Source organism: Rhinatrema bivittatum, chromosome 1 (genome assembly GCF_901001135.1).
Source record: "Rhinatrema bivittatum chromosome 1, aRhiBiv1.1, whole genome shotgun sequence".
Lineage (NCBI taxonomy): Eukaryota > Metazoa > Chordata > Amphibia > Gymnophiona > Rhinatrematidae > Rhinatrema > Rhinatrema bivittatum.
In genome coordinates this window covers 748,100,653-748,126,973 of record NC_042615.1, presented here as the reverse complement: position 1 = coordinate 748,126,973, position 26,321 = coordinate 748,100,653, and the positions used below count along the sequence as shown (strand labels likewise).

Genomic DNA, 26,321 nt, shown 5'->3' with positions numbered 1-26,321 from the left:
ATCATTCTCCTAGCAATGCCACATTTCTTTATAGTTCATCCGAGGCTGTAAGTCATTTTCGATAGGATTTGGTCATGGGCAGTATAGGATTTTGAGACTGGTTGAGAAGGAAAAGGGCAGAGTGTATGCACAGGGAATTTCAGAAGTTTCACCCAATCACAGTTGTGAATACCATCTAACCAGGGCTCAGGTCAAGCTAGGAGACACACTGATTTCAGATTATTAGGAGGAAGAAACCTGATTCAAACTTTTGTTGATTAACCAGACTATTTCTGTCCATATTCTCTCTATGCAGTTTGCCCAAGTGATAAACAGAAGACATTCTCATATACTAAAGCCTGACATTATTATTCCACGGGCTTCTCACTGGTGCACATATGAAAAAGACAGAGAGATTCAGTGCTTTTGTCAAGGGATGGGCAACTCCAGTCTCCGAAGGTCCCTAACTAGTTGGGTTTTCAGGACCTAAGGAAACCGATTTGCATGCACACTGTCTCAACTATGTGCAAATCTACCTCATGCATATTCATGAGGGATATCCTGAACCCCTGACCAGTTAGGGGCTCACAGTTGCTCACCCCTACTTTAGTCCACTCCCTCTCCTTCTCATGCATCGGCCCAACTCCTCTCAGAGAAATGCTGCTATAACTTATCATTCCTATAGCACTACTAGAGGTCTGTAGCACTATTCAAATACACTTAGGAGACAGTCCCTTCCCCCGCAGAACTTATGATCTAGTCAAGACAAACACGCAGGACCAAAGAGACTGGGAATTTTAAGAAATTTGGGAAATATTCCCTGTAGACACCACGCTTCTCCTTCACGTGATCGCAAACCCTGGGTTTCTGGGGGAGGGGAACATGGAAAAGAACACACATACCCTGTACAAGGGAAAGACATGCAAACCTGCTAACAAAGGGGCTTAAATGAGACCAGCAAGAAAAAGAGTTCCCTTCCTTTACAATTCATATCCTGTACAGCTGCAACAGGACTGAGCAATAAGATGTCTGCCTTATGGGACTATATTTGGATGCTTTTGCTTAACTAGCATTAAAATCAGGGTTTCAGATTCACTGCTAAATCATTCCAAATTCAAGATACATTTATCAGGCACATCAACACAGGGATTATTTGAGTGGGTAAATTTGCCTATTTGTAAATGCAAAGGACGCAGGTTTTCCATAAAACAGGAGCAGAACAATTTTTGCCCGCACAACACACCAAAGGCTTACGCCGGGGAATGAAAGCTGCCCGCTATCCATATTTATTTATAACCTGCTTACGCACAAAGTCCTAAGCCGGGTACAAATCCAACGTTCACAAAAGATATAAACAAACAAAAACGTACAGAAAGATGAACACATGAAAACATCATTAAATTCCATTTCGGGCGGCATCAGAGACTAAGTCTGTTCAAAGAAACGCTTGCTGAAACGTGAATGTTTTTAATATGCTCTTAAATGACTTTAAGAGCTCAGGTGGGAGGGAATTCCAGAGCACTGGGGCTGCCACTGAAAATGCGCGCTTTCTTGTAATGAGAAGGCGATCCTGAGGGCTAGATGGAACATCCAGTGGTCCTAGCTGTGAGGACCTGTAGAACCCTTGTCTGGTTGTAAACACAAAAAGTTGATTGCGGTGCCCCTACTTATTTACATTTTTTTTTGCTCCTGATGAAGATTATTGTAAAAAGAAAAACACAAATTGTGTGATGCAAGCACACAAAATATGGCAGCTTGGAGGCAAACAGCTTTGGATACTGAAAAGTCTGAAAATATTTACAATAACTGAAAAAAAACAGGGCATGGAAAATTCTTAATAGGTCAGTAGTATCCTCCTTACTTTGCTGTTTAGAATTAGATGGTGATTCTTCGATCCCAGCCAGTAATGGTTCTTATACCATGCATTATAGTCTGACATTTTTTCAGTGCAGGGATGTCAATTATTTGGCCACAAGGGACACTTAAAACATTTCACTTTGTGGGCTGTTCTCCTCTTTCAGCTCCTTCCCTCTGACTTCTTTCTCTCTTTCTCTTATTTAACAATTTCATGTTCCTCTTCTTCTAAATAATACGTAATTAGTAGATATTTGTACCCCAAGTACACGATTTAACACTTTTTAGCACTGAAGCTCATTTTCCAAACCCTGGATCCCTCACCCAGTCGTCTCAAGTCCTTTTCATGAGTTTTTCACCCTTTCTGGCGTGTCCACTCTGTCTCAGATTTTTGCATCCTCTACAAACAAGCATGTCTTTCCCTAAACTTCTCCGCAGCCTCACTACCCTCTAACCAAATGACTGCATGTTGGACGTACTCCTCTTTCACTAGGAACCCTACAATCAACTTTTTTACCATTATCAGTCCAGTGCAACATTTATCCAAAACCATCCAGGCTTTGTGCAGATGCCTGTTTAACAAGGAAAGTCACTATACACTTGACTATTATCAATGAACACAGGAATATGCACATGTGCATGAATTTGCAGCACGCACACGTGAACGTGGCGATTTTATAACATACATGCATTATATATATATATGCAGAATTTTAGACTGACCGCGTATATGCACGCAAATGCCGCCTCACGCACGTAAGTGGGGGGAATTTTAGAAGCTACGCATACCGACGCAATAGCCCTTTTTCCCAGTTCGCCCCAGTAAAGGAGAGGACTTCCTAATCCACCTAGCTAACTTGCCTCTGTTTTACCCTGTTACCCCCAATCCTTAAAACCCCGATGACTAGCATATTTTTTTTTGTTACATGACTTACATGCCGTCCATAGTACAAGTACAGTTTCGCGGTAGGGTACCCTGGCGTGCATTTGTGCATGCTGGATTCATGCTACAGACCTGGCCCGCCCATGTCCTGCCCAGACCACGCCCAAGCCCCATCCCTTTTGGCAAAACGTTTTTTGTGCAAGTAACGGGAGATACGTGCGTGGTCGCAGGCTTGAGTCATGCGCATATCTCCTGGTTTTGGTGCGTGTAAGGCTTTTAAAAAAAATCGAGCAGTAAATGTAAATTAACACAATGGAAAGGAAATTGGCAAACGCCTAATGCCTATACCTGTGACACACACCTGTACGAGCCTTTTCTCATAGAGAAATGTGGCAGTTCCAAGACTCCAGCTCTTTGGAAAGAAGCATTCGGAAGTGTAAAATGGAGCCCTAAGCGCACTATTTTCTCTATTGACCAAGAGTTTCACTCTTTCAGTCAATAGCACAAACGTCCTGCTCAGTACTCGTTTTCAAAATTGAAACCAGCCCAAGTAAGTGCCCAGTACTAATTCCCCAGGCTCAGGAAAAAGCTGTGTTTTCAAGCCCTTTCCACCCAAACATGGAGGAGTCGCACCCTTCTAAATTCAAACATCTAGCAAGAAATTCTAAAATGTATGGAAGTCAGGTGAAAAACTGCGGCAGTGCATGTCTGCTGCTTCAGCATATAAACAGAGAAAGGGAGTGAGCATAAAAGCAAAACCAATACACACGGCCGGCACCACCCACTGTGTGCCACCTGGAGGCCCAATTCACCGCACGGCTGAGAGGAAGGAGCTGTGGGGGCCAGCCGGCAGTCCCAACCTGCAGCGCAGCTGAGAGGAAGGAGCTGCGGGGTTTGCCCAGTGCTCCCAACCTGCCCAGCAGCCAGAAGAAAAAAAAACCCACGAGGCAATTCCCAATCTGCCCCACGACGGAAGTGAAGAAGATCTGTTATTATGAATGCATATTTTTAACTGTGTGTGTGTGTGGAGAGGGTGGGTGGGATGCAAGGCTATAAGGTTTACCTAGGGCACCTCATACTGGCCATGAGTTCTGGGGGAGGGGGTGATAGTTTTTAAAGTTTAGGTTGCTGGAAGAAGCTGGACTTGTTTTGGTAGGCCCAAGACAGAGACTAAATGAACATTTTTGGGGGGTGGGGGGAAGGGGGGGGGGAAGCAGCACAATAATTGTTTGCTCAAGGCAGCAAAAAGGCTAGCACCGGCCCTGCCAACTCAAATACTAATGAAATTCAATATATAAATGAGGTGAAATAACACCCCCCCCCAGGAAAAATGCAGTATTTTGATAAAAAGTTACATTAAAATATTTTTAAAAAGTAAAAAACAGTTATGGTGGGGGCGAGTCAAGATGGCCACAGGAGCTGAATCAACTCCTAGCTGCTTTACGGTTTCTTTGCTCGGTATTTTCCTCTTGCCATGCCTTCTAAAAGGAAAGGGCACGTGCAGGTTTTTCCTTCCGATCCCAACCTCTCCATGAGGCAGCGAACCATCATGAAGTTTGCATTCCCCAACCCCAGAAGATGGGAGGGCTTTGAGTCCCATTATCAAAGCAGGTGGAGGAGAAATGTCTTTGTCCGGTGAGTTGGCATTGTTGAGGCCACTGGATAGTCATCTGCCACCGGCTGGGCGGGATTGGGGCACTGCTGGTGCTTCCGAGGCACAGAGTGATAATGTCACAGGTGTCGCCTCGGTGGATGGAGCGTTTGTCATCGTTTATTTATTTATACCAACTTCTATTCTGCTGATCCGCAAATCTCAGCGGAGTACAAAAAACATACTAAAAATCGGGCAAACAATAGCTTAATATTAAGCAGCTCTAGTAATTAAGCAGCAAAAGCTACTGGACACCTGAAAGGTAAAAGGCGGAAGGGTATTCACATCCGTCAGGGAAGGCAACAGTGAACAAATAAAACGGTGGGTCCTTTTCTGCTCTGATTTTCAGTAGCAGACTATTCCTTAGGGCCAGGTCCGCAATAGAAAAAAAATGCTTGTGAGACTGCGATAGCCGAGAGGCTGAAGGCCGCATGCTAGGAACCTCGGAAACAGTGTTTCCCTCTCCTCGGGTATCATCGGTGGTGGCTTTGGCTGATACTGAAACCAGTCCTTGGCTCTCCTGCTGCGGGTGAGTTATCTGCAGCAAGGCTCTTCCTTCTTCCATCTAAACTGGCTCTAGTAATCTTGGACTCGTTGTGGGACCTTGTCGCCAATCTCTCTGTTTCTTTTTCAGAATGTTATAATAATGTTAACACTCTGTCCCTTAGCATAAACTTACTTGCTCAGGATCATCAAAAAAATCTGAGTGAACATGCTGAGCAGATTCAAATCATTTGAAAGAGCTGTTAAGAATGTGGAATCTGTGAGTGCCACAATTATTCAAGAATGGGGTCTCCTTACTCGGTGACTGGAGTATGTAAAGAATCGTCTTAGATATTTAAATCTGTGAATTACCAATTTTCCAAAAATTGTGGGAGAACTCTGTCAAATGACTTTGAGGAAACATCTTGTGGAAATTTTACATCTTTCTCCAGAGACTATACCTCCTTTTAAGAGACTATACCTTTCTTTTAAGCAGAATTCTGGCCAGCAAGTTGCTTTTCAAGTACTCTCTGAGCTGGCTAATTTGACACCTTTTCTGGAATCCACTTCTTTCAAGATAGTTGATAGGTCTACATTGTTAGTTTCCTTATTTAATGAGCATGATCTGAATTATAGTATGAAAAATTATTTTAAGAAAATTAATATGGATTTTTTGGGACAGATGGTCAAGATTTATCCTGATCTGGCTAGGGTAACACAAGAATGAAGAAGGTGGGCTGGGACAGCACCACTAGCCGCCGTTCCAGAGAAGCGCGCGCTGGCAGCCGGGAGGCGCCCACAGATTACTTCTGCTCCAGAAGAGCATTAAGTAACAAAACAAAAAAATTAGGGATAGGTAGGGTTAGGTTAGGGGTTGTGGAAGCGAGGGGAAGAGGTAGGAAGGGTAGGGTTAGGGATAGGAAAGTTGCCTCCCAGTCTGCTCCTTAATTGGAACGGACTGGGAGGGAACTGAGAGAAGCCCAATTGTTGCCGCGCATAGGTTATAAAATCCTCCCCCCCCCCCTGCACACGTGCGCGCGGCCATTGGATTTTATAACAAGCGCGCCAGGAACCACACGTAAATGGATGCTTGCGGACTTTTTAAAATCGACCCCTTAGTGTGCATGCACTTGGGGCCTTTTCCGTCAACGCTCTGAACAGTCTTGTCTCAGGAGCTTTGCTTGATGGATTGCCATAAAACCTTTAAGAAAATGGCCAGGACTTTCTTTTTTAAACTGGCCTTCTCTTAATTGCTTGCTCTATTATCAGCAGGAGTAATTGTATTTGAGGAAGGTCCAAAAAAGCAAACCGGAAACTGATCCAAAATTGCAGTAGCGACCAAAACAAGAGGATCAGTGAACACCAGGAGTTCTTTTATTTCGCACAAAACATCATAAAAAGCCCGACTCAGGCCGAGTTTCGCTCTTTGAGCTGCTTCAGGAGCTATTATGTATGATGCCGGTGGTTTATCTCCAGTTCAGTCTCTTAAGTAGTGCTCAAACATTTACCTATTGCAGTCGCTAACACTTCAGCGACTGACTCGACTACAGCCAGACAGGAACTTAACCGAATGATTGCTTTCACTGTCTCAATGCTGACATCACTGATCCTCTTGTTTTGATTATTGTATTTGTCCAGGTTTAGAATGACTGATTTTTGTCTTCAGTGAATTTTTTAAATTTATGAATGTTGACTTGTATGCCACTTAGGGCCTTGGTTTAAGCAGCCTATAAATAAATAAATATTAATTTTGAAAACTTTACAATGACAAACTAACTTCTACTTGTTCCCCAGGCCTGCTGTTTTCTGACATTTTCTAAGCTGATCTGCACATTGAGGAGTCGGGGTCTCTGTAATCATATAAGAGGCAATTTGTAATAGCCCGCCAAGGTGCAAGGGAACACACACATGCTCTCTCCTTAGCCTAAATTGTCAAAGGGAAACTACCATACCTTTTGAAAACTGCCAGCAAGGAAACATGGGTACACACTGCCCATATACTTTAAAACAGTGCTTCTCAACCTTTTTCCCATTGTGACACACCTAACAGACCACACTCACATGTGTGACACACTGCTCATTACATTTTACGGCGGAAATAAAAAATAAAGGTTCAGTATTATTTTTATTGTTAAGAATGACACAAGGAAAAGATACGTTTTCTGTCTGAACAGAAATTGCATAAATGGCAAACATCCCACACCAAAACAGCACCAATTTCCAGCACTTAACAGTAACCACCTTACCTAAGAAAAGGCAACACTGAAAATATTACACCAGGCCTTAAGACACCAATACATCTCCTATTAGGAAAACGGACCAAGTCAGGCTGTTATAGAGCCCTACACAGAAACTACACGCCAGCAGAAAACCTCACCTGAATCACAGGTGCTGACCCTCACCTAACAAAGAATAAAGAGACCAAAATGCATAACTAGAAGCATGCAGAAAAAACTAAATTGGAATTAGCAGGAGGAGGGGTCGTTTGCTTGGAACTTTCTCCTCTCTTTCTCTCTCTCTCTCACACTGGCTCACAATCGCTCACGTATACACATGCTTTGTCACTTATATAGGCTCTTAATTACACATTTACATACATGCTGTCTATCTTTTCAGGCTTACACACACAGGCTTTCAATCACACACATACATGCTGTCCTTTTCTCTCATACACAAACTCTCATTCACATGCTTACAAACATGCTCTCTCTCTTTCTCTCATTTACACACAGGCTCTCATAAGAACATAAGAAATTGCCATGCTGGGTCAGACCAAGGGTCCATCAAGCCCAGCATCCTGTTTCCAACAGAGGCCAAAACCAGGCCACAAGAACCTGGCAATTACCCACTAAGAAGAACCCATGCTACTAATGCAATTAATAGCAGTGGCTATTCCCTAAGTATAATTGATTAATAGCCATTAATGGACTTCTCCTCCAAGAACTTATCCAAACCTTTTTTGAACCCAGCTACACTAACTGCATTAACCACCTCCTCTGGCAACAAATTCAATCATCTCCTCTGGCAACAAATTCAATCACATACTCACATGCTGCCTCACCTAAACCAGTTCTCAATCACACACAGACACACATGCTGTCTTTCTCTCACTTTCACACATGCTCTCAATCACATACTCATGCTCCCTCACCTAAACCAGCTCTCAATCACATACATACTCTCTTTCACATGTACAAGCTCTCAATAATTCACATACATGCTATCTCACTCACACACACAGGATCTCAAACACACTTGCTTGCTCATTCACTCACTCTCCCCCCCCCCCCCCCCCCGAACTAACGGCAGCAGCAGCCTTCTCCACATCTAACCCTACAGGCAGCAGCAACCAACTTCATTTTCAGCCCTCGTGGAGCAAGGAGTCCCATCGGCCGCGGGGGTTGACGACGTTCTTCGTTTTTCTTCGAGCCACGTTGCTCATTCCTTAGGTTGCGTCTCTCTTTTCTTTGGGCCTATGCTGCCCGCACTAGCATGGTCTCTTCTTCCCGTGCACGTACCCGCTGCTCACCACTTCCTCTTCCGGGCCACGGGAGGGGGGGGGGGGGGCGGGAAGAAGAGAGCATGCCGGTGCCGCTGACTCCAGCTCTCCTGCCACGTTCCGCCCAGGCTTTCAGCGTTTTAAGCCCGAGTGGAGGACCTATCTTGCTCAGGTAGGGGGAGCAGCTGGGTCAGCAGGGGACCGGGAAATGTGGCGACACACCTGCGTGTGCTTGGCGACACATTGGTGTGTCGCAACACACCGATTGAGAACTACTGCTTTAAAATATGCTATTTCTGCACCCAGAGGGATGGAAATAAAACAGCACACGTTAATTTGGAAATACAAATGTACATGTGGTGTTTACTCCCACACCCTAAACATGTTCCCGGGAATGCCTCATTGTAATCTGGCAAAAACCCAGGGGACAGTTTTTCTTCATTACCCAGCTAAATCCCTTTGAAAATGGTAGAGCAGGAGTGGCCAACTCCAGTCCTTGAGAGCCCAAACAGGCTGTATTTTCAGGATGTCCACAATGAATATATGCATGAGATGTATTTATATGCACTGCCTCCGTTGTATGCAAATCTATCTCCTGCATATTCATTGTGGATATCCTGAAATCCTGGCCTATTTGTAGCTCTTGAGGTCTGGAGATGGTCATCCCTGACATAGTGTATTCAGTGGACAAAGCCAGCAATACCTTTGAACATTTTTTAAAAAAGAGAGGCAAGAATGTATTTTATCTATATGTGCAACAATATTGGAAGTAGGTGCATAGAAGGTTATTCATGTTAGGAAGGTTACTAGCTTGTCATTTAACTGAATTTCAGTAAGAATAACTGGACTGGGCTACAGGATCCCATTGGTACAAACAGCCTTCATAATGCTTAGATGGATCATTTGCTATGAGTTAGAACAGTTGGGTTTTTACACCCAGCTGGGTTTTCAGGATATCCACAATGATTATGGATCAGATAAATCAGTGCTTCTCAACCCGGTCCTCAGGGCACACCTAACCAGTCAGGTTTTCAGGATATCCACAATGAATATGAATGAGAGAGATTTGCATGCACTGCTCCCATAGGGGTAGATATTTTAAGTTATGCACGGGCGTAGATTTGTTCACACAACCCAGCACGAACAAATCAACGCCTTATAAAATCCAGGGTCGGCGCGCGCGCAGGGAGGTGCACAATTGTGCAACCTGCGCGCGCCTAGCCGAGCAGAGCAGCCTGCCTCCGTTCCCTCCGAGGCCGCTCCGAAATCGGAGTGGCCTCAAAGGGAACTTTTTTTCCGGCCCCCCACACCTTCCCCTCCCTTCCCCTCCTTAACCCACCCCTCAGCCCTAACTAAATCCCCCCCTACCTTTGTTCAGAAAGTTACGCCTGCCCGAGCCGGCCGGTTGCCAGCGCGCCATTCCCCGGCCCGGGGACTGGTTCGGAGGCCTCGGGGCTTTGCGTGGCGATATTAAGTCGGAGGTCCCGAAGAGTAAAAAAAGTAAAAAGAAAAAAAAGAAAAAAAAATGTAAAATGGGCTGGCAGCTGTCGGGTTGAAAACCGGACGCTCAATTTTGCCGGCGTCCGGTTTCCGAGCCCATGGCTGTCAGCAGGCTTGAAAACTGACGCCGGCAAAATTAAGCGTCGGCTGTCAAACCCGCTGACAGCCGCCGCTCCGGGTCAAAAGGAGGCGCTAGGGACGCGCTAGTGTCCCTAGCGCCTCCTTTTGCCCGTTTCTACCGCACCACCTAATTTACATACTGAATCGCGTGCGCCTGGAGAGCGGGCGTTCGTCCGCTCTCCTGTGTTTTTACTGAATCGGTCCGTATGTTACTATCTTACTAACCAACACTCATGCACATTGTAAGGCATCTCTAACAATTATCAATAGTCTATAGGACAGGTCAAAGTGGATATTCTAAAAGAATAAATGTATCTTAGCAGTCAGCCTACAAACTTAAAACAAAAAAAAGGAGAGATTCCGTGATGTCGGGTGAGTGAGAGGACGCAGGTCTGATCGCTCCGGGGACCCCCTCCGAGAAAAAACGCAGCAATTTCAAATAATTTCGTTAGACCACCTTTTATTTCTAAGGATAAAACTACTAAACGGATTTTAAACAAAAAATAAAGGATTCTCTACAGGTTTCAGGATTTAAACAGGGAGAGTGAGAGAGCGTACGCAGGACTGATCTCTCTGGGGACCCCCATCCGAGGAAAAACACAGCGTTTTTAAAAGAATTTTGCTTTTATTTCTATGGATGAAACTACTAAAATGGATTTGCAACAAATATAAAAGATTCTCTACTGTTTTGAGGATTACAACAAGCAGAGGGATTAGTAGGAGAGATCAGTCGTGGGTCTGATCATTTCTTTTCAAAAACGCAGCAATTCCAAATCGTTTCTTTTCAAAAATACAGCGATTCCAAAATAAAACATATTAATTATTCTCTGTACTTACTCACTGAGATAATACAATCCTGCAGAGATCAATTTTCTGTTGATTATGGCGACGAAATCAAGCAGGAAAGATAGGGGGAAGCTGAAGGGAACAGAGCTTAAGATGGCTGAAGCAGCAGATTCAATTCAGTTAACAGACTCCTCTGAGGGGGAGGGGTCTGATGTTGCAGCAAAAGTTATAGCAGCACTAGAGGGGAGATTTCAACAACTTTCAACTCAAATAACAGGTGTCAGCTTACAAATTTCAGGAATCCAAACTCAATTACAAGAAGCAGAATCCAGAATATCAGAGGCAGAAAATAAAATTAATATACATACACAAAATCTGCAGGACCTTCAGAAAATCCAGGAAAATTTACAAGTAAAAGTGGAAGATCTGGAAAATAGGTCACGCAGAAACAATCTGAGGTTTATAGGCATACCTGAAAGCCTTTCAGATGCTGATTTGGTAACTAAACTTACTTCATGGCTGACTATAACTTTAAATCTAAACAATCAATATGGTCCCCTATATATAGAAAGAGCACATCGGTTAGGTCCATATTCGTTGGAGGGATCCTCTAAAAATAGACCCAGAATTGTCATTATTAAATTTCTTAATTTTGCTCATAAGATACAGATATTAAAAGCTTATAGACAAATGTCAGAATTATTATTTGAAGGGAGCAAAGTTCTCATTTTTCAAGATTACTCTGCCTCTGTAGCAGCGCAACGAAAAAAGTTTGCTCTGGTGTGTTCTCATTTAGCAAAATTAAAAATCCAGGCTACCCTTTTATTTCCTGTAAAACTTCGAGTTTATTACAATGGTCAAACACATATCTTTAAAGAAGCCTCTGCAGCTCAAACCTTTATAAATAATTTTTCATCTGAATAAAATGTGAACTGATATTTGGATTTTACATTGAAGATGGATATTTTGTTTGTAATTTGTTTAAGTTTTCTCACATATGGAGAATTTTCATATACTTGTTACAGTTTGGTTTTTCATTCGTGAGATTCTTCATATATGGTCAAGAGAATAGCAGCTTTAGTAGCAGTCAGAAGATTGACTATGCCATTTGCTCAAGATTTATCATTTCATCTCCACTGACCAAAAGACACTCATGGTTACCATCTATTTCTTTTCTTTTTAAGGAGGGGGACCTCAAGTGATCCTTTTTATTATAGGTGTGAAGTACACAAGTGATTTTAGTTTTGATTCACTTTGTGTGGTTTTTCACACTTTTTGGGGAAATATATAATGGGAAATGCACCATGGAGTTCTGGGGATCTAAGATCATTTATTATATATTATTTTAATTATTATAACTTATATAATACTTTTGTGAGTGGATGTTCAGGCTGGGGGACATTCACTTATACAATAACATTTAAAATGTTGGTCTTGTTAAAACATTCGTTTTATATTATATATGTCTGAAATACGAGTTGGTTCTTGGAATGTCTGTGGTATAGGATCAGTAACAAAACATTATAAAATTTTACAGGCTCTAAAGCGTTATAAAATACATATTGCATTATTACAAGAGACGAGACTCAATGATTTGGAACATGAGAAATTACAAAAACAGTGGGTGGGGAAATCCTTTTATGCCTCAGCTCCTTCTAATAAAGCAGGAGTAGCTATACTTTTACATAAAAAAATCCCTTTTCATTTATTTAAATTAAAAGCTGACTCAGAAGGTAGATACATATTTTTGGATATTGAGCTGTATGGGAAAAGAATATTGTTGGGTAATATATATGCTCCTAATATATACTCTTCTAATTTCTATGACATTTTTCATATTTTACAAGAATATTCACATCTTCCACTTATCTTGGGAGGTGATTTTAATGCGGTACTTGATCCAACTATGGATAGACAACCTCCAAAACAAATCTCTAAGAGAGATTCAGTAAGAGGTCTTCCTTTTATCAGTAGATTCTTTGATCTTGCTGATGTTTATTACATCCTAATGATATTAATTTTACTCATATTTCTAGAGCTCATGGATCTCAATCAAGACGATTATATATTGGTCAGCTCCGCTAATTTTTCTAAAGTAACAGGTGCAGATATAGGGCCTCTAGTTATTTCAGATCATGCTCCAGTTTGGGTAGATTTTGCAGGTTTAGATAGTACTGGAGGGATTAAACGCTGGAGATTCCCTGCAAAACTATATTATGATGAAGGGTTCAAAACTTATATTCGAGATAAGTGGAAAGAATATGAATATTTTAATAGTCAGCATCAAGAAGATCCAATACTTTATTGGGAAACTGCTAAAGCGGTTCTGAGGGGAGAAATTATAGCATATACAGCTAAAAAACAGAGAGGAAGGAAATCATAATATAAAAGGAATTAAAATGGGTTCAATAGTATTTAAACTAGCAGCATTTGCTGATGATCTTTTACTACATCTGTCTAATCCCACAAATTCTCTTCCAGTTGCTCTTCAAGTTATAGCAGAGTATGGTCTTTATGCAGGTTTTAGCTTAAATTTGGACAAATCGGAAGCTATGGTAATTGGACCGAATACTACTATACCTTGGATTGGAGAATTCCCTTTAAAATTGGCAGTAGATAAAATTAAATACTTAGGTATATGGATTCCAAAGTGTCTTACTAATTTATATGATTTGAATATATCACCATTACAACAAAAAACTGATCTTTTTCTAAGTTCATGGATTTCACTTCCACTATCTCTTTTTGGACGAATACATCTATTAAAAATAACAATATTACCACGCTGGATATATGTACTTAGTGTTCTACCTCTACTTCTCACCCAAATGACAATTGTTAAATACCAGAGAGTAGTCACTAAGTTCATATGGAGAGGAAAAAAACCAAGAATTAAATTATCTAATCTTATGAAACCATTATCCATGGGTGGAATGAGTTTACCTGATTTGAAATTTTATAACCATGCAATTAATTTGCGACATATAGGAGATTGGTTGATGAACACACAATATTTTTCTGATATTTGCCTGGAAGCACAACTACTTACTCCGATATCACTTCGTTATGCTCTACATGTTCCTTATGCTTCCTTGTCAAGCACAATTAAATCAGATCTCCTACTGCAACCATTACGAAAAACCTGGAAATGGTTATTAAATAAGAATTCATTATCTGACAAAATATCTCCTTTTCTTCCATTTTATGGTAATCCAATGCTATCCAAAAATTCATCTACTTCACGTTATCGTTTTTGGGATCGTTCTGGATTCAGATGCGTTGGACAGATTTTTAATATAAATGGATCTATTTTTAATTTTTCAGAACTCCGTATTCTTTATAAACTCCGACCTATTGATTATTTTCAATATCTTCAGGCTAGTCAATATGTGATATCAATAGGCTCACCAACTTTCACGGATCCCAAGTGGCAATTTCTTACAAATTGTTTTGATATAGATGATCCTCAGAAACGTTCCATTTCATATTTATATAAACATTTGGAGGACTCATTAAAGATTTGGTCTTTGGAAGAAGTACAACTTAAATGGCAGTCGGAACTTAAACAGTCTATCTATTGCATCGCTTAAGGCTGCTTTTGTCATGACACGAAAAATTACATGCAATATGCTTCTACGTGAGACTCGATATAAAATCATCTATAGAATGTACATATCTCAACATCAAGCATACAGAGCAGGTTTTTCTAATTCAGATATATGTATCAAATGTGGAGGAGCTTCAGCGCACTTGGGTCACTCTTTATGGAGTTGTTCAATAATTCAAATTTTTTGGAAGAAAGTTTACCGTTTTGCTAATATGGTTGTGGGATTTAAAATTCCTTTTTCATCTTTAGTGGCACTTTTTGGAATTATTCCAAAATCTTTCAAAGGAAATAAGAGCTCGATTCTTTGGATTATAAAGGTTTTTTTGTTGGCTTGTAAAGCTATATTGACAAATTGGATAACATCAGAAAATCCTTCTATAATATATTGGCATTCTTCTATAATAAATCTATTAACCCTGGAAACTCTGACCAATACCACTCTGCCAATTAGAACTAGAAGAGCAATAAATGCAATTTGGCTACTCTTTATACTAACATTACCACATGACTCAAAAAGTCTTTTCCTTAATCGTATAGATATCTAACAGATGATTTTTAATATACTTTATTAAGAACTTGTTAAGATCTTTAATGTATTTTTATTTAAGAACTCCATTGGTGCAGGGAGGGAGGGAGGGAGGGAGGAATATAATGGAGGGGTGGTTTTGGGTTTTGGAGGGAGGAATAGAATGTAGGGGTGGTTTTGGGTTTTGAGAAAAGGGATGGGAGTTAAATGGACTAGGAAGAGAAAAATGAACATAAGAGTTTTACAAAAATATGCTGTATGTAATCAGATATATATATTGTAATGTTCATTATTGTATGTTTTCTTAAAAAATAAAAACAGATTTATCATAAAACAAAAAAAGGAAACTTTGGGGTCCAAGAAAATTAGCTGCTAACTTTGCTGGAATATTCAGCAGCATGACTGCATCGCTGAACATGCTTGGCTATGTCAAAGTTAGCTGGATATATTTATCTGACTAACTGTAAGACTGCTCTCCAGTAGCCTTAAAGTTATCAGGCTATGTCAGTCAGATAATGCTGAAAATCACTGTTTATCTGATTAATTTAGTCAGATATCCATTCCCACTCTGGATATATCTGGCTAACGTTAAAGAGTTAACTAGCTAAGTTCAGGGTGGTCAGACCAATGAGATTTTAAATCCCAAAGTTCATCTGGCAAAGTCCTGGACTTAGCTGGACAAACATTCTTCAGTACTGACCCCATTATGGAAATGGACACCACAACACCCCCCCCCCCCCAACAAATCTATACATTACATTAAAAAAATCATATAAGAGAAGCAAAGGCAAAACATGAATATAAATGACAAACATGGTGTGCAAATCATGCAATAGTAAAATATTCCATTCTTTACACTTTCAAGCAAGCAAATTTTAAAAGAGTTGCTCCCATTAAAGGCCCGTATACGTGAGAATAAGGCCGAATGTGAGCGACTCATTTTTAAAAATGGTGAAATGTGTGCGTGCATGGAAAAAAATGAGGTGGATTTAGGACAGGGCATGGGCGTTCCGGGTCAGGGCCAACATTTACCCGTGTTAATCCTGATTTTTTAAACCTGTGACCACAACCTGCATCGGGCTGTTACCTGCACATATTTATTTCTGCTTTTTCAGGTCTAACTCAGAATAACTCAGAATAAGACTTGTTACTGCCAAAAGCGGACTCGATGAGGGGTCTGAGTAACCTGGGGGGCATGCAGGCTGAGGAATCAGAGGGGGTCTTGATGGCCTAGAAATAGATTGGATAAAGTGGTGGACTAATTGGTAAAACTGGTTATCTTCCTCACGCTTGCGGGTTTGTTTTTTGGGTTTTTTTGCGTATTTTATTTTTATTTTTCATTCACCACTAAAAGGTAAGTTACAATTATAAAGCTGTTCTTGTATTTAAAGCTGATACAGATAGAATTGGACAGGATTTATCACATTTACCAAACAATATTTACTATAAAACTGTGTTACCGAACTATTATGGCACCTGTTTAATTGATAAAATTTGACATTTAGCAACATTTTGTGCCTTACTGTATGTTTAAGTTTAAGTAATTTTTATTGGAATTTCAAAATATTACAAACAGAACAAATCACAATGAGGCAAGAGTGACACTTTCTCACCTCAGAAACAATTCCTCCCAGAAGGTCATAACTCAACACAGCTCCCCACCCCTCCAAGCCCGCCCCCCCTTCTCCCCCCCCCCCCCCCAGCAGTGAGTAAGGACTGTAATCAGATCATCAAGCCAGAGCCAGGCTACACATATCACAAAGAGAGAAGGACATGGTCATCTATTAGCACAAATTACTCATTTATAACCAAACTACGAGCTCGGTGGGGAAGTGACTGCAAATAAAGCTGCCACACATTAAGGAATCGCCGACGGCGATGTGGACTTGTTTTGGCCTCTAGACTTTCCATGGTCATCATGGTATGGAAGCTATTCCACCAAGCCCAGAAAGAGGGATTTTCGGGAGACCGCCACACTGAAAGAATTATCTTTTTCCCCACTAGGCATGCCTTGTGCAGGAGCCAGCGAGAGCCAGAATCTCGAATCCTAATTGGGGAAATACAACCAGAAAGAAGCCACATGGGTGTAGTTGGAAAGGCGACATCCAACAAATCTGCTAGGTACAACGCCACACGTTTCCAGAACTTCTGAATGGGGGCACATGTCCAAAAAGCATGAGATAGAGTACCCCTGCTATGACCACAACGACTGCAAGCAGGAGAGGGGGCTATGGCGAAATGATAGGCTAATATCTGTGTAACATACGCCCGGCTCAAAAATTTTAATTGGAGCTCTCGGTAATATTGGTTATTCGAGATTCTGGCTATTCGCCTAAAGCACCTCCCCAAAATGGACTTAGTCACAACGAAATCCCCATCTCCATTCCAGCGGGCTTCTAGTACTGAGGTCACATCTATTTCCTGGTATTTCCGCAGGGCTTTGTAATACATAGATAGGGAAGGGGCTACCGTCCTGGTGAAGTGGAATACTGTATCCAACTTATGATAAGTCTCTGGAGACCTTTCCTCAGCAGTCAGGGCCTGTAGGTAATGGCAAACCTGCAGGTAAGGAAGGGGGTGCATCACTCCAAAACCATAAGTCCGCAAAAAGTCTTGGTAAGGTATAGTCAGTCCCTCCACAGTCAACAGATGGCCCAACAAAGAAACACCCCGAGTAAACCAACCACAGAAGCCAGAGGATTGGCTCCCCGGGCTAAATTCCGCATTCCCCTTGAGTGGCAGGAAGTAGGCGCATAGGCTGGGAACCTGTAACAACTGGGTAAGTCGCCTCCAGGTCAGGCGTAACGGGCTAACCATAACCATGTGTGTAAGAAAGGAGGGTAAATGCACCGAACCGGCCTGCACAACATAAGAAGGTGCAAGTGGATACATCAAAGCCTGGTCCGCTTCTATCGAGGTATAAACCGAGTACCCTAATAACCAGTCGCGTACAACGCTCAGGTTACTAGCCAAATTGTACGCAGCCAAATCGAGCAACCCCAGGCCCCCCCTACCCCTCCCACCCTTCAGCCAGGAAAGAGGGACTCTCGGCCTCCCTTCCCTCCAGACAAATTTCCGTATGGCCCCTTCTATCTTTTGAATATCCTGGCGCTTAACTAAAAGTGGGATGTTTTGAAAGAGGTATAACCATCGGGGAAGTAGGATCATTTTGACAAGGTTCACCCTACCTACAAGGGAGAGAGGAAGATGACTCCAACCAGCCAAACTGTCAGTCGTCAATTGTATTTGCCGGGGAATATTTGCCTGGTATATGCGTTCAGGGTCCAATGGAAGTTGCACCCCCAGATATCGAATAGATTCACCTGCCCACTGTAGCGGTAAAGTATCAGGCCACGACCCCTGTAGTGTCGGCGGGTAAGCCATCGCTGAAGATTTGGATTCATTTAGTTGCAAACCCGAGAATACCCCGAAATCCCAGATTACCCGCAGTAGGGATGTGCAGACAAAATTTTATGTTCATAAGTCCATAAGTCGAAAGGGGGGGTCAATTTCGGTCAATATAGACATATGTAGAATTCCATAAGTTGAGTCTATGTCCATAAGTCGCCCGGTTCCCATTAAAGTCAATGGGGGAAGGATTTGCAGGATATTTTTGGCTGCAGAATTGGGGTTTTCTTATCAATTGGCCCAGGAGAGAGTTTCCTTTGTGCAGGGAAGGACTCCCTGGAACGGGTCCACCCCTAGAGTTGGGTGTACCCGGTGTTTACATTGGCGTCCAGTGAATATAGTTGGCGTCTAGTGAATTCCGACTGGACTCTCAGAAATAAGAATACTGCTACTCCAGTCAAAATCTGCAATATCAACCTATGTTGACTTTGTACAGTAGAGGTCAAACACTTGTGGGAACACAAGGCCTGGATGAACAGGCACATCATTCGAGGACAGAGGTCAATCCCAGCTAGGGACACAAGGCCTGGATGAACAGGCAGGCACAGCAACGGAGTTAAAACACTTGTGGGAACACAAGGCCTGGATGAACAGGCGCATCATTCGAGGACAGAGGTCAATCCCAGCTAGGGACACAAGGCCTGGATGAACAGGCAGGCACAGCAACGGAGTTAAAACACTTGTGGGAAAACAAGGCCTGGATGAAGAGGCGCAGCAGTTGAGCACAGAGGTCAATCCCAGCTAGGGACACAAGGCCTGGATGAACAGGCACATCATTCGAGGACAGAGGTCAATCCCAGCTAGGGACACAAGGCCTGGAGGAACAGGCACAGCAACGGAATTAAAACACTTGTGGGAACAGCAACTAGGTTAAAACACTTGTGGGAACACAAGGCCTGGATGAACAGGCACATCATTCGAGGACAGAGGTCAATCCCAGCTAGGGACACAAGGCCTGGAGGAACAGGCACAGCAATGGAATTAAAACACTTGTGGGAACAGCAACTAGGTTAAAACACTTGTGGGAACACAAGGCCTGGATGAACAGGCACATCATTCGAGGACAGAGGTCAATCCCAGCTAGGGACACAAGGCCTGGATGAACAGGCAGGCACAGCAATGGAGTTAAAACACCAGTAGGAACATGGATGAACACGGATACTCGGATAGTAAATTTTTTTTTTAATGGATTTATATTCTTTTTTTAAAAAGTTTCTAGCACTTCATACTTGATTACACTCAGGTACTGTAGGTATTTCCCTATCCCCAGAGGAACACTAATAAGAAAGGCCTGGAGGAACGGGCACAGCAACAGAGTTAAAACACTTGTGGGAACACAAGGCCTGGATGAAGAGGCACATCATTCGAGGACAGAGGTCAATCCCACCTAGGGACACAAGGCCTGGATGAACAGGCACATCATTCGAGGACAGAGGTCAATCCCAGCTAGGGACACAAGGCCTGGAGGAACAGGCACAGCAACTGAGTTAAAACACTTGTGGGAACACAAGGTCTGGATGAACAGGCACATCATTCGAGGACAGAGGTCAATCCCAGCTAGGGACACAAGGCCTGGAGGAACAAGCACAGCAACGGAATTAAAACACTTGTGGGAACACAAGGCCTGGATGAACAGGCACATCATTCGAGGACAGAGGTCAATCCCACCTAGGGACACAAGCCCTGGATGAAGAGGGATAGTAATTTTTTTTTTTTTAATGTCTATTCTAATTTTAAAATGTTTCCAGCACTTATTTATTTATTTCTTTATTTCTTTATTATTTTTAAATACCTAGGTTCTGGTATCATATACAAATCAGTCCGGTTTACATAGAACAGTGAGATGCCCAAAAGGAAGGGGCTTTACATATAACTGTAAGACAACGGACTTTACATAAAACTTTACATATAATAACACAGACCTGCGTCTCGAACCCTGCCATAATAAATTTAAGCAAAACCTCAAAAGATGGCTGTTCGAACAAGCTTACACTCAATGATCGTCTACTCTTCTGAAATGCCGATTACTTTTCCTGTTCTCCCTGAATCATTGCTACATACATGCTGAGTTTATCCTTCTCACTGCAAATTTGTACTTTTTTGGTATCTGAACCAACATTAGACTTGCCATTAACTAGGGAATATGGTCACCATTAGTTTATTGTATTTGTTTTTTATGTTGTTGTTATTTTGATATATATCATGTCCACTTTATTTCAATTTGTCTGTAAAGCCTGTTGCTGAATTATTGTTTATTATAAACCGAGGTGATGTTTTTAACGTGCCGCGGTATATAAAAAATCACTAAATAAATAAATAAACAAATAAACTATAAAATAACGTTCAACTTGAACATACTTGATACTTGAACACACTTCATACTTGATTACAATCAGGTACTGTAGGTATTTCCCTATCCCCAGAGGAACACATTACACAAGGCCTGGATGAACAGGCACAGCAACTGAGTTAAAACACTTGTGGGAACACAAGGCCTGGATGAAGAGGCACATCATTCGAGGACAGAGGTCAATCCCACCTAGGGACACAAGGCCTGGAGGAACAGGCACAGCAACGTAGTTAAAACACTTGTGGGAACACAAGGCCTGGATGAACAGGCACAGCAACTGAGTTAAAACACTTGTGGGAACACAAGGCCTGGATGAACAGGCACATCATTCGAGGACAGAGGTCAATCCCAGCTAGGGACACAAGGCCTGGATGAACAGGCACAGCAACGGAGTTAAAACACTTGTGGGAACACAAGGCCTGGATGAACAGGCACATCATTCGAGGACAGAGGTCAATCCCAGCTAGGGACACAAGGCCTGGAGGAACGGGCACAGCAACTGAGTTAAAACACTTGTGGGAACACAAGGTCTTGATGAACAGGCACATCATTTGAGGACAGAGGTCAATCCCAGCTAGGGACACAAGGCCTGGATGAACAGGCACAGCAACGGAGTTAAAACACTTGTGGGAACACAAGGCCTGGATGAACAGGCACAGCAAGTAGGTTAAAACACTTGTGGGAACACAAGGCCTGGAGGAACAGGCACATCATTCGAGGACAGAGGTCAATCCCAGCTAGGGACACAAGGCCTGGATGAACAGGCACAGCAACGGAGTTAAAACACTTGTGGGAACACAAGGCCTGGATGAACAGGCACAGCAAGTAGGTTAAAACACTTGTGGGAACACAAGGCCTGGAGGAACAGGCACATCATTCGAGGACAGAGGTCAATCCCAGCTAGGGACACAAGGCCTGGATGAACAGGCACAGCAACGGAGTTAAAACACTTGTGGGAACACAAGGCCTGGATGAACAGGCACAACAAGTAGGTTAAAACACTTGTGGGAACACAAGGCCTGGAGGAACAGGCACATCATTCGAGGACAGAGGTCAATCCCAGCTAGGGACACAAGGCCTGGATGAACAGGCACAGCGGTCAATCCCACCTAGGGACACAAGGCCTGGATGAACAGGCACAGCCATGGAGTTAAAACACCTGTGGGAACACAAGGCCTGGATGAACGGGCACAGCAATGGAGGTATAACACTTGTAGGAACACAAGGGCTGCACAGTAGACGCCGGTCAGGCACAGCGATTCATGTCAAGAACATGTGCTGCAGTGCTTACATTATCTTGAGCATAGGAGGCAATTGGAGCTGCTGCAAGGCTTTCAATAGCTTTTATTCATCTTGCCATTCACAAGGAAAATTTGGAAAGCCAAGCAATGGCAGGTTTACTTTCAAAAACACTAGCATTTCCATCAAGTCTGGTGCCAGCCTTGAGCGGTGAGGGCTCATGATATCCCCTGTCATTGAAAAGACACGTTCACTGGGCACACTGGTTGGTGGACATGACAGATATCGTTCAGCCACTTTGGCTAGGTGTGGCCAGACAGTGGACTTGTGTGCCCAATATGCCAGCGGATCTGTCTGCATGTTCTCTATCGGCTCTGAGAGATACCGTGTCACTGACAGCTGTGCTGCTGTCTCCTCCTGTGTTTGGGAGGGCTGAGAGTCACTCAATCCAGTTACTTTCTCTCTCGCCCATTGCACAACTGATGAATCTTTATGACCAACATGCTTTGGGCGTTCTGACATGGAGGAGGAGGTACTAATAATAGTATCTGTCACTGACACAGTGTTTCTGCTGCCAGGGCTAGCAGCAGCACAACTCTGTGACGTGCCTGCTGTTTCCACCTCTGCTTCAAGCCTAATCTGTCTCCGCCTATGGCGCTCCTGTTCACGGACCTTTGCTAACAACAGCTCCTTCACAAATGACAGACAATTGGTCTGTAGGGCGAGTTTACCTTTCACACAGGGATCACAGACAGAGGCGAGCATGTATGTGCTGTCCTCTGTTAAAGGCCTTAATCTGTCTTTCACCTGCTGCTGCAAAACGTCCACACACTGCAGCACCTCAGCAGTCATTCCCTCTTGCCGTTTAAAGGCCTCCAAATGGTCATCCAGGAATTTCACTATAGGGATGATGTCAGCCAAGGTGGAACTTCTGGAACTCAGCTCCTCCATGACATCCTTGAAGGGCTGCAGGATTTTTACCAGCTGACTCATGACTAACCAATCATGATGCCCTAGGGGATTCTGCACACCTATGTCTATTGTACCAGAAAGTTCATGAAGGGGTGTCTGCAGCTCCAGTAACCTCTCCAGCATCATAAAGGTGGAATTCCACCGGGTGGCAACGTCTTGAATGAGACACTTCTGAGGCATATCCAAATCAGTCTGCTTTTCTCGGAGAACCTGCCCCGCCCTGACACTTGTGGAAGTGTGCTGCTATGTTCCTGCACTTCTGTATTAACCTACGCAGGTATTCAGTCTCCTTGTCCTTGGACTCCAAGCCCAGAGCTGACTTCACTACCAGATGCAGAGTGTGTGCAAAACATCGGATGTTCTTAAACCGCCCATCGCTTATTGCCTTAACCATGTTTGCACCGTTGTCTGTGACAAAAAAGCCTGCCCGCGTTTTACTGTCTCGCTGGTGTACTTGCCAGCTCGCCAGCATCTTTCTGATGCATGCTAGAATATTGGCAGCGGTATGGGCATGGTCCGTCAGGTGGGTGTGCAGTAAAGCCCACCTCCACCCTGATGCTTGTTCAGTAATAGAGCTGCTGGCTGCCCCTGCCTCTGCCATGTCCCACCAGTGTGCTGTCAGAGAGAGGTAAGAGTGTGCAGCATTCATGGCGGTCCAGATATCGCAGGTGAAATGCACTCTTCCGTCTGCCTTACCTAGCAGTGCTTGCAAGCGACTGAGACAGTGCTTGTACAGGCTGGGGATGACCTTTCTACTAAATGTGGTTCTGGAGGGGACTTTGTAATTTGGAAGTACGACCTTCAAAAACGTTTGAAACCCACATTCTCCACTAACTGCAGGGGCTGGTCATCAAAGGCAATCATTTCCCCAATGCTCCTGGTTACAACTTTTGAGGCTGCCTGCCTCCTACCCCGGGATAGCGTTACCGCACTCCACCCCATTTCCTCCATGGTGCATTGTCGCTTCTGCCACATGTCAGTGGGTTGCTGGCCTGCCGCCTGACTGCTAGAAGGGTATGAGGGCGTGGGCTGACTCTGCTGCTTTCCTACCACTGCACCCTGGTTGGAAGGGGAAGGGGTCCCCCGACTGAAACTGCCACCATCCCCAGATGGCAGTAATCTTGTTGGGTGTTGCCTGTTAATATGATGGGTCATGCCAAAATTTGATAGATGTCCCATTTGCTTGCCTCTGCTAATATCCCTGGCACAGTAATTACACCGAGCATAACGCGGGTCTTCTGTCACTTTAAAATGTGCCTAGATCACAGATTTCTTTTGTGATCCTCCTCTCTTTCCCACCCTGGGGGTGGATGGTGGCACTGGAGTTGAGGTACTAGTGGGTGTGGGTGGTGCACCCACTGCACCCAGAGAAGCAATGCCAGCGGGGGCAACAGTCACCCTCTGTCTCCCTTCTGACAGCTCTTCCTCCTCCTCGATATCACTGGAATGTCTCCCCTGCTGCAGAATTCTGGAGGTGGAGGCTAAAACAGGACTAACTGATAATTCTACCGAAGATTCGTCAGGTATTACATCTTCTGTTTCTGATGAGAATCCCACCCAAGAAGATTCTTCTTCTGAATCAGAAGCTAACAGTGCCAGCACTACCTTGTCACCGTGAAGTTTTACTGGAGACTTCTGTCCCCTGGCTGCTCTTGGGTGTGTAAATTTTGTCTGGCTAGACTCTGCCTCATCTTCACTCTCCTCCAAAACTACAGGGCCAGAAACACGTGGTGGTGATTGCAAAGTTTCATGGTCCGATTTCTTTTTTTTTGCCATGGAACTGCCATCCCCTACAAAGACTTTGGATTGCGACAGTTGCCTTTTTAGCTGTACTGGTGGTGTTGCACTGGTGTCTTTTGCGGTGCCTCCGCTGCCAGTCCCAATAAGTCGCTTGCATCTCTCTTTCCCTGACATTATGAATTTAATGTCACTGAGTACTAGTGGTAACACTGCCCACTGTCCCACAATAATAATGTTCAGTCTGTTTAAAATTCCCAAATGAACAGACTCGCTCAATAACAATGTTCAGTCTGTTTAAAATTACCAAATGAACAGACTGACTCAATAACAATGGTGTTAAGTCTGATTAAAAATACCAAATTGAACAGACTCACTGAAGGACAATGTTCAGTCTGTTTAAAATACCAAAATGAACAGACCCACTGAAGGACAATGCTCAGTCTGTTTAAAATACCAAAATGAACAGACTGACTCAATAACAATGTTCACTGTCTGTTTAAAATACCAAAATGAACAGACTCACTGAAGGACAATGTTCAGTCTGTTTAAAATGCCCACTGCCTCACTGCCTGCCTGGCAGTGCACTCAATGTGTGTGTGTGTGCAGTACACACAGAACTAGCTTGCTTTTCAGCAGATAAGAGGCAGAGTACTCCCGGCCCTGGCAGTTCCCAGCACAGACCCACTCAAGGACAATGGTGTTAAGTCTGTTTAAAAATACCAAATTGAAAAGACTCACTGAAGGACAATGTTCAGTCTGTTTAAAATGCCCACTGCCTCACTGCCTGCCTGGCAGTGAGTACACTCAATGTGTGTGTGCAGTACACACAGAACTAGCTTGCTTTTAAGTAGATATGAGGCAGAGTACTGCGGCCCAGGCACTTCCCAGCAGACCCACTCAAGGACAATGTTGTTAAGTCTGTTTAAAAATACCAAATTGAACAGACTCACTGAAGGACAATGTTCAGTCTGTTGACAATGCCCACTGCCTCACTGCCTGCCTGGCAGTGCACTCAATGTGTGTGTGTGTGCAGTACACACAGAACTAGCTTGCTTTTCAGCAGATAAGAGGCAGAGTACTCCCGGCCCTGGCACTTCCCAGCACAGACCCACTCAAGGACAATTGTGTTAAGTCTGTTTAAAAATACCAAATTGAACAGACTCACTGAAGGACAATGTTCAGTCTGTTTAAAATGCCCACTGCCTCACTGCCTGCCTGGCAGTGAGTGCACTCAATGTGTGTGTGCAATACACACAGAACTAGCTTGCTTTTAAGTAGATATGAGGCAGAGTACTGTGGCCCAGGCACTTCCCAGCAGACCCACTCAAGGACAATGTTGTTAAGTCTGTTTAAAAATACCAAATTGAACAGACTCACTGAAGGACAATGTTCAGTCTGTTGACAATGCCCACTGCCTCACTGCCTGCCTGGCAGTGCACTCAATGTGTGTGTGTGTGCAGTACACACAGAACTAGCTTGCTTTTCAGCAGATAAGAGGCAGAGTACTCCCGGCCCTGGCAGTTCCCAGCACAGACCCACTCAAGGACAATGGTGTTAAGTCTGTTTAAAAATACCAAAATGAACAGACTCACTGAAGAACAATGTTCAGTCTGTTGACAATGCCCACTGCCTCACTGCCTGCCTGGCAGTGCACTCAATGTGTGTGTGTGTGCAGTACACACAGAACTAGTTTGCTTTTCAGCAGATAAGAGGCAGAGTACTCC

The 26,321-nt window shown here is 43.4% G+C and overlaps 1 protein-coding gene across 5 annotated transcripts in view; it reads right to left on the bottom strand.

Annotated features, from left to right (window-relative positions):
* LIFR (LIF receptor subunit alpha) overlaps positions 1-26,321 on the bottom strand; it is a 358,981-nt gene that overhangs the window by 323,709 nt on the left and 8,951 nt on the right. For 3 of the 5 annotated variants that reach the window (XM_029578428.1, XM_029578458.1, XM_029578450.1), the window contains exon 1: positions 10,807-10,925. The exons of 1 other annotated variant lie outside the window; for it this stretch is intronic. The gene's annotated coding sequence lies outside the window, so the exon portion shown is untranslated. Of the gene's footprint in view, positions 1-10,806; positions 10,926-26,321 lie in introns of those variants that run through there. One more of the 5 variants, XM_029578447.1, reaches the window with a different exon arrangement.